The sequence below is a fragment of the Pseudophryne corroboree genome, chromosome 2 (assembly GCF_028390025.1).
Source record: "Pseudophryne corroboree isolate aPseCor3 chromosome 2, aPseCor3.hap2, whole genome shotgun sequence".
Lineage (NCBI taxonomy): Eukaryota > Metazoa > Chordata > Amphibia > Anura > Myobatrachidae > Pseudophryne > Pseudophryne corroboree.
In genome coordinates this window covers 881,407-888,803 of record NC_086445.1, presented here as the reverse complement: position 1 = coordinate 888,803, position 7,397 = coordinate 881,407, and positions in this window count along the sequence as shown.

The window sequence follows — 7,397 nt, the reverse complement described above, 5'->3', positions numbered from 1 at the left end:
AACCCAGTTAACAGTATGATAAACGCAAAGGAGCCTCTGAAAAGATGGCTCACAACAATAATAACCCGAATTTTTGTAACAATACCTATATACAAGTATTGCAGACAATCCGCACTTGGGATGGGCGCCCAGCATCCACTACGGACTACGAGAAATAGATTTATCGGTAAGTAAAATCTTATTTTCTCTGACGTCCTAGTGGATGCTGGGACTCCGTAAGGACCATGGGGATTATACCAAAGCTCCCAAACGGGCGGGAGAGTGCGGATGACTCTGCAGCACCGAATGAGAGAACTCCAGGTCCTCCTCAGCCAGGGTATCAAATTTGTAGAATTTAGCAAACGTGTTTGCCCCTGACCAAGTAGCTGCTCGGCAAAGTTGTAAAGCCGAGACCCCTCGGGCAGCCGCCCAAGATGAGCCCACTTTCCTTGTGGAATGGGCTTTTACTGATTTTGGCTGTGGCAATCCTGCCACAGAATGTGCAAGCTGAATTGTACTACAAATCCAACGAGCAATCGTCTGCTTAGAAGCAGGAGCACCCAGCTTGTTGGGTGCATACAGGATAAACAGCGTGTCAGATTTTCTGACTCCAGCCGTCCTGGAAACATATATTTTCAAGGCCCTGACAACGTCAAGCAACTTAGAGTCCTCTAAGTCCCTGGTAGCCGCAGGTACCACAATAGGTTGGTTCATGTGAAATGCAGAAACCACCTTAGGTAGAAATTGAGGACGAGTCCTCAATTCCGCCCTGTCAGAATGAAAAATTAAGTAAGGGCTTTTATATGATAAAGCCGCCAATTCTGACACACGCCTGGCTGAAGCCAAGGCTAACAGCATCGACACCTTCCATGTGAGATATTTTAAGTCCACAGTGGAAAGTGGTTCAAACCAATGTGACTTTAGAAAACTCAACACCACATTGAGATCCCAAGGTGCCACTGGAGGCACAAAAGGAGGCTGTATGTGCAGCACCCCTTTTACAAATGTCTGAACTTCAGGTACTGAAGCCAGTTCTTTTTGGAAGAAAATCGACAGGGCCGAAATTTGAACCTTAATGGACCCTAATTTTAGGCCCATAGACAGTCCTGTTTGCAGGAAATGAAGGAAACGACCCAGTTGAAATTCCTCTGTAGGGGCCTTCTTGGCCTCACACCACGCAACATATTTACGCCAAATGCGGTGATAATGTTTTGCGGTTACGTCCTTCCTGGCTTTGACCAGAGTAGGGATGACTTCTTCTGGAATGCCTTTTTTCCTCAGGATCCGGCGTTCAACCGCCATGCCGTCAAACGCAGCCGCGGTAAGTCTTGGAACAGACAAGGCCCCTGCAGTAGCAGGTCCTTTCTTAGAGGTAGAGGCCACGGTTCGTCCGTGAGCATCTCTTGAAGTTCCGGGTACCAAGTCCTTCTTGGCCAATCCGGAACCACGAGTATAGTTCTTACTCCTCTCCTTCTTATGATTCTCAGTACTTTTGGTATGAGAGGCAGAGGAGGGAACACATACACTGACTGGTACACCCACGGCGTTACCAGAGCGTCCACTGCTATTGCCTGAGGGTCCCTTGACCTGGCGCAATATCTGTCCAGTTTTTTGTTTAGACGTGACGCCATCATGTCCACCTTTGGTTTTTCCCAACGGTTTACAATCAGGTGGAAGACTTCTGGGTGAAGTCCCCACTCTCCCGGGTGAAGGTCGTGTCTGCTGAGGAAGTCTGCTTCCCAGTTGTCCACTCCCGGAATGAACACTGCTGACAGTGCTATCACATGATTTTCCGCCCAGCGAAGAATCCTTGCAGCTTCTGCCATTGCCCTCCTGCTTCTCGTGCCGCCCTGTCTGTTTACGTGGGCGACTGACGTGATGTTGTCCGATTGGATCAACACCGCCTGACCCTGAAGCAGAGGTTTTGCTTGACTTAGGGCATTGTAAATGGCCCTTAGTTCCAGAATGTTTATATGAAGAGATGTTTCCATGCTTGACCACAAGCCCTGTGTGGAGGCCACACACACTACTGAGCCTCATTTTGACTTGTTTTAAGGACATTACATAAAAGTTGGATCAGCCTGTAGTGTGTTTTTCCACTTTAATTTTGAGTGTGACTCCAAATCCAGACCTCCATGGGTTAATAAATTTGATTTCCATTGATAATTTCTGTGATTTTGTTGTCAGCACATTCAACTATGTAAAGAACAAAGTATTTAATAAGAATATTTCATTCATTCAGCAGTGTGTATATATATATATATATATATATATGTGTGTGTGTGTGTGTGTGTGTGTGTATATATGTATGTATATATATATATATATATATATGTGTGTGTGTATGTATATATATATATATATATATACATACATACACACACACACACACACACACACACACACACACACACACACAGATGTGTCCACTTACATCTTTGCTATATCCCACCATGTATGGCACAGTTTTGCATGCCATAGACTCAGATATTTAGCCATGCCTTGTGATTTTTCTTAATTTGCTTATTTAATATGTTACTTTATACATATTCTATTATGGCAAACAAAAATTTTAAAATTCATCCACTCGCTACTCGTGAATAACAGCTGAGCCGTGTTTTGCATGTTGTGTCAAATTTGTAATAAAGCAAAGATGTAAGTGGACACATCTGTATATGTGTGTGTGTGTGTGTATGTATGTGTGTATATATATATATATATATATATACACACTCAATTACCATGTATAACATCAGAAATTAGAGATCACGTGAGGTTTTCCAGATGTTTCGAAAAAATGTAAATTTGAAAATGAAAGTATTTATCCAGAGTAAGAGTCCCTCCTGCCTGCGCTATGGGGTACGCACCAGACTCCTCCTCCTCCTCATCTTCCCCATTCTACATGTGCTGTGCTGGGGCAGAAGCGTGTGGCTTTCTAGCTCCTGTATCACAGAGAAGTGACCAGTGCACGCCATTGGCTGAGCCGCATGACAACATTGGACCTCCGCTTCACGGTAAGTTGGGCCTGATGAAGGACTTGGTGAAAGCTCCGGACAGAGAAGGCCGGCTCTCAGTTATCTGAAGGGAAAGCTTCCGCAGCCCAGCTATAAGGAGGCGCATTTTCTGGCCCCAAAAAAGGAAACTGCCTACGGATTTAGGGTCTATTTACTAAGCCTTGGATGGAGATAAAGTCCCAGCCAATCAGATCCTAACTGTCATTTTTCAAACCCAGCCTGTGACATGGCAGCTAGGAGCTGATTGGCTGGTACTTTATCTCCATCCAAGGCTTAGTAAATAGACCCCTTAATATTTACTACTAAATTGCTGGAAATGGAGTCGGTTGCTCGTCCCTCCTGTATGTAGATTCTTAGGGAACAGAGCAGAGGCCACCTACCTGTGCATCGGGATTCAGCTCTTGGACGACTACAAGAATCTGGCTATAGAATCACTTATAGGGGGTTATTCAGAAATCTGCGACCGTACTGCTCACATTCTGGGGGTCACCCAGCACAAGGTAAGCCCATCCCGATTGTGTGGCTCCGCCCTGTGATCCAATCGCAATTCAATTGTGATCGCATCAAATAGAGGTTGGCCTCATCGCAGGAAATGCGTGCATTTCCTAAACAACGCCGCGTCACCACCCCTGGACACGCATCACCTGTCAATCAGCACGGTGAAGGATCGTGCAGGCGTAGTGTGCTGTTGCGCGTGCACAGACTGTATGGATACGGCTGCTGCGTGCAGGTCAGAATTAGGCCCATAATTCACTTTTTACATGGCAGCTGCATGATGTCCCTGCTCCCGCCATCTTCCAGAGCTGAGCTCCGCAGACTCCTCTCTCCCCTCAGCAGGGGGATGTCACTGGGGTCTCCCTGCTATTCAATAATCCGCATCTCCTTCCTCTACAGCCGCTTTCTGCCGCGCTGGAGCCGAGTCCGATACCTCTACACGTGGCGGCGGCCATTACTGGGCCCCTGGAGCTTTCCCTATCCAGGCTCCCCGTGACTCCCCTGGATCTGCGGCCTGGAGCTCTCTGGCCCTCTCCTCGCTGGCTGCCTCCTGGATCTCCAGGGCTGGTACTGCTGGAAGCCTGGGCTGCTCCACACTCTCGCCCTGCTGCTGTGTCCTGCTGAACTCTCTGTGCTGCGGTATTGATGTGCCTGGCCTTCGCTGCTGGAAGCCACTGCTGACCACCTATGGACTCTGCAGATAAGGAACGGGTCCCTCTGCTCTTCCACTGGTGCTCCGCTCTCCGCCCTGACAACTGTCTGCTGCCCTGTGGTGCTTGGTAGAGGGTCTGCCTCTTCTGCAGCCCCCAAAGCCACAGTGTAGCACCTGCACTGCACCATCATTTATAATTACCAGACCCTACACAGTGTCCTGCTTCTTCCTTCCTCCCTCCACTGAACCACAAAACACCGCTGGTCAGATGCTGTTTTCCAGCCAGGCTGCCAGCTAGGATTGGGGTCTCCAGCCCAGTGACAGGATTGCAGCTCGCACACAGCCAGCCACCGCCTTCATGGTGCATCAACTGTTAGGTGTCTGCTGCCCTTTGGTGGCTGACTTTGGTATTGTGTGTAGGGGTTCCATCAGCCTCTTAGTGAACCATCACACATTGGAGCCTGCTGCCCTCCTGTGGCCGCTCGGGATATTACACTGAATTTAGTGTCTCGGCTCCTGCAGACTCTCTATGCCAGGGGTTCTCAAACTATTTATCTCTAGGGCCCCGTCATATAAAAAAAATGATAATAGGACCCCAGCCAGTTACTGCAGAATAGCCGCCACACGTGTGGTCAGCAGATCGCACATGCACAGTAATAGACACAAAACAGAAGTGACCGCTAATGTGATCACTTCATTTCTTACACAATCACAGGAAAGAACTCCTTTTGAAGCCTCTGCTCTCTATGTGTTTTTAACATATTCATGCAATTGTTAAGTTTATGCCTGCTGTGAAGGCTTTGGAGGTGGTAGGGAGGCAGTGGGTGACAGGGAGGGGCAGTGGGACACTGGGGAGGAAGTGGATGACAGGGAGTGGCAGTGGGTGGCAGGGACAGATGGTGGCAGTGGAAGAGAGTGATTAGGGAGAGGAAGATGGTGACTTGGGAGAGGCAGAGTGTGACTGGGGGTGGTAGAGGGGGACAGGAGAATGACAGGGGGTAGAAGAGGGAGGCAGTGGGTGGCAAATGGTGACTAGGGAGACGCAGTGGGTGTTTAAATAATGAGCCTTCCCCTGTTCTTCCTCCACATCCTACACCGTGTGCTCCCCTGTCCCCCCCATCCACAGACACATACAGTCAGTGCTCCCTGGAACCTCCACCCACTTGTCCCTGCGGATGATCTCCCCCATGCAGCACTTGCGGGCTGCTAGCTGGCTCCTATGACTCTGATTGCAGTCCGCTGCTTGCTGCCTGTTCGATCTGTAAGTTTTCCCAGGGCACCCCCTGCACCCTCGGTAGTTATACCAACCCGGTGATTATTTCTGTGTTAGCTCCTCTTATTTGGGCCTCTTGGTAGATGCTACTACAGGGTAGATTCCCGACCCAACCATGCCCCCATCTCTCAGATTCTACCCCTTCATAATCCTCCTCTGTGCCACTGGCATTGGAAATGTAACGAGCAGTTCCTTCAGGACTCCCACTGTAGGGCTCAGAAGGTAGAGGCTCCGGGGGACTATATATCCCACAATGTCACTGATGACGTCTCCCCACAAGTGCGTCATCCGGGGGAAGTGTATTCAATTAATGTTCCTTCCTCAAAAAACAGAAGACTGAACGTACAGACGCCTTGTTGTCTAAACTTTGTACGCTGGAAATGACACATAAATGTCCTTTACCCTGACACTCTGGGCCTAATTCAGACCTGATCGCAGCAGCAAATTTATTAGCAAATGGGCAAAACCAGAGAGAGTGAGATTTGGGTTGGGTATGTTCAAACTGAAATCTAAATTGCAGTGTAGAAATAAAGCAGCCAGTATTTACCCTGCACAGAAAGAAACAATATAACCCACCCACATCTAACACTCTCTGCACATGTTACATCTGACCCCCCTGTAGTGCACGTGGTTTTATCCAACTGATAACAAATTTGCTGCTGTGATCAGGTCTGAATTAGGCCCTCTATTGGTACTCCGAAAAGCTAGAACTGTTCTAAATTCCCTTTTAAATGATGGGGTTCAAAGGGCGTTCGGGCAGTGTCACCACAATTATTATTGCTGGGGTAATAAGCCAGGTAAACCGCTAGCAAGGGCACTTAAGGCTTTAAGTTCTTTGACCTACCTACAAGGTATGACAGACCCCACAGGTAATCTCTGCAGCAGTCTCTCCACTCTGGTCTGTGCGATATAACCCCATTGCGCTCGGACTCAGTAGACTGAGACATGGAGATCTGGAACTATTTGGAAGCTATAGCTTGCACCACGCTCTCAGAAGAGGCGACAGGGCTCTGGATTCTCTGTTTAGAGGTATAATTATCTAATGCCCTTAAGCCTCTCCCTTTCAGACAGAAGCCCCGGCCCTGATGGTTTTACTGTGTCTTATCATAAGGCTAACCAAGATCAGCTATTACCACTGCTACTTTACTGTGCAAACACGTTCCTCTGACCAGGCGCTCAGCCCTCATAGTAATACCCAGGTGTGACAGGACGGTTCCGTACGAAAGCACTCGCCACTTTCGCGTCCCGTCTCCTGCGCACAGAATGGAGGGTCAGGTCACACGAGGCCTGACCACATAGGGGATTCCCGCTTAACGTCAGTAACCGCCTGTTACTGACTCCACCCACTGCATTGTGGGCGGATTTATGCTGCCACCACCAAACTCCTAACCTGCCGTGGCGTTTGGAACCACGGTTCTGCTCTGTATGTGCCGACGCACTGCCTTACCACACCTGTGTGGTGTTGACGAATCCCCACTAGCCACTTGCTAGGCCTCTACCGGTAGCTGGCGGAAGGCGGAACTTGGAGACGTTAGGTGCTTCCCTGGACAGCCAGAGGACGGGGCTATGTTTGGCATAACCCTGTAGGTCTCAAGATGAAGCAATCTTCTTGAGGCAGATGAGATGTTTATTTGCTCAATAATAGCCTTAAAAAAGACTCTTCCCTATTGCTAGGGGCAACAGCATACAGCAAGATGTTCCAGCAGAATAAAGATGGTACAATACAATACACTGGAGGCACGCAGGCCTCCTTTTTATGTCAAATTTCCACACAGTACAACAGGGGGTCATGTCCTCCCTGAGCCCTTTCTATCCATTCAGGATAACTTAGAAAATACAAGTAAATAAATTACATTTCAAAAGGAGATAAGTGCAATAAAACAATATCCTCCTCCCTGTCACCCAGACAACGTTTGGTATCAGATTAACATTCACTATTGATAAATTTATCACATAGCTTCAAAATACAAATGTTTCTGTCTCA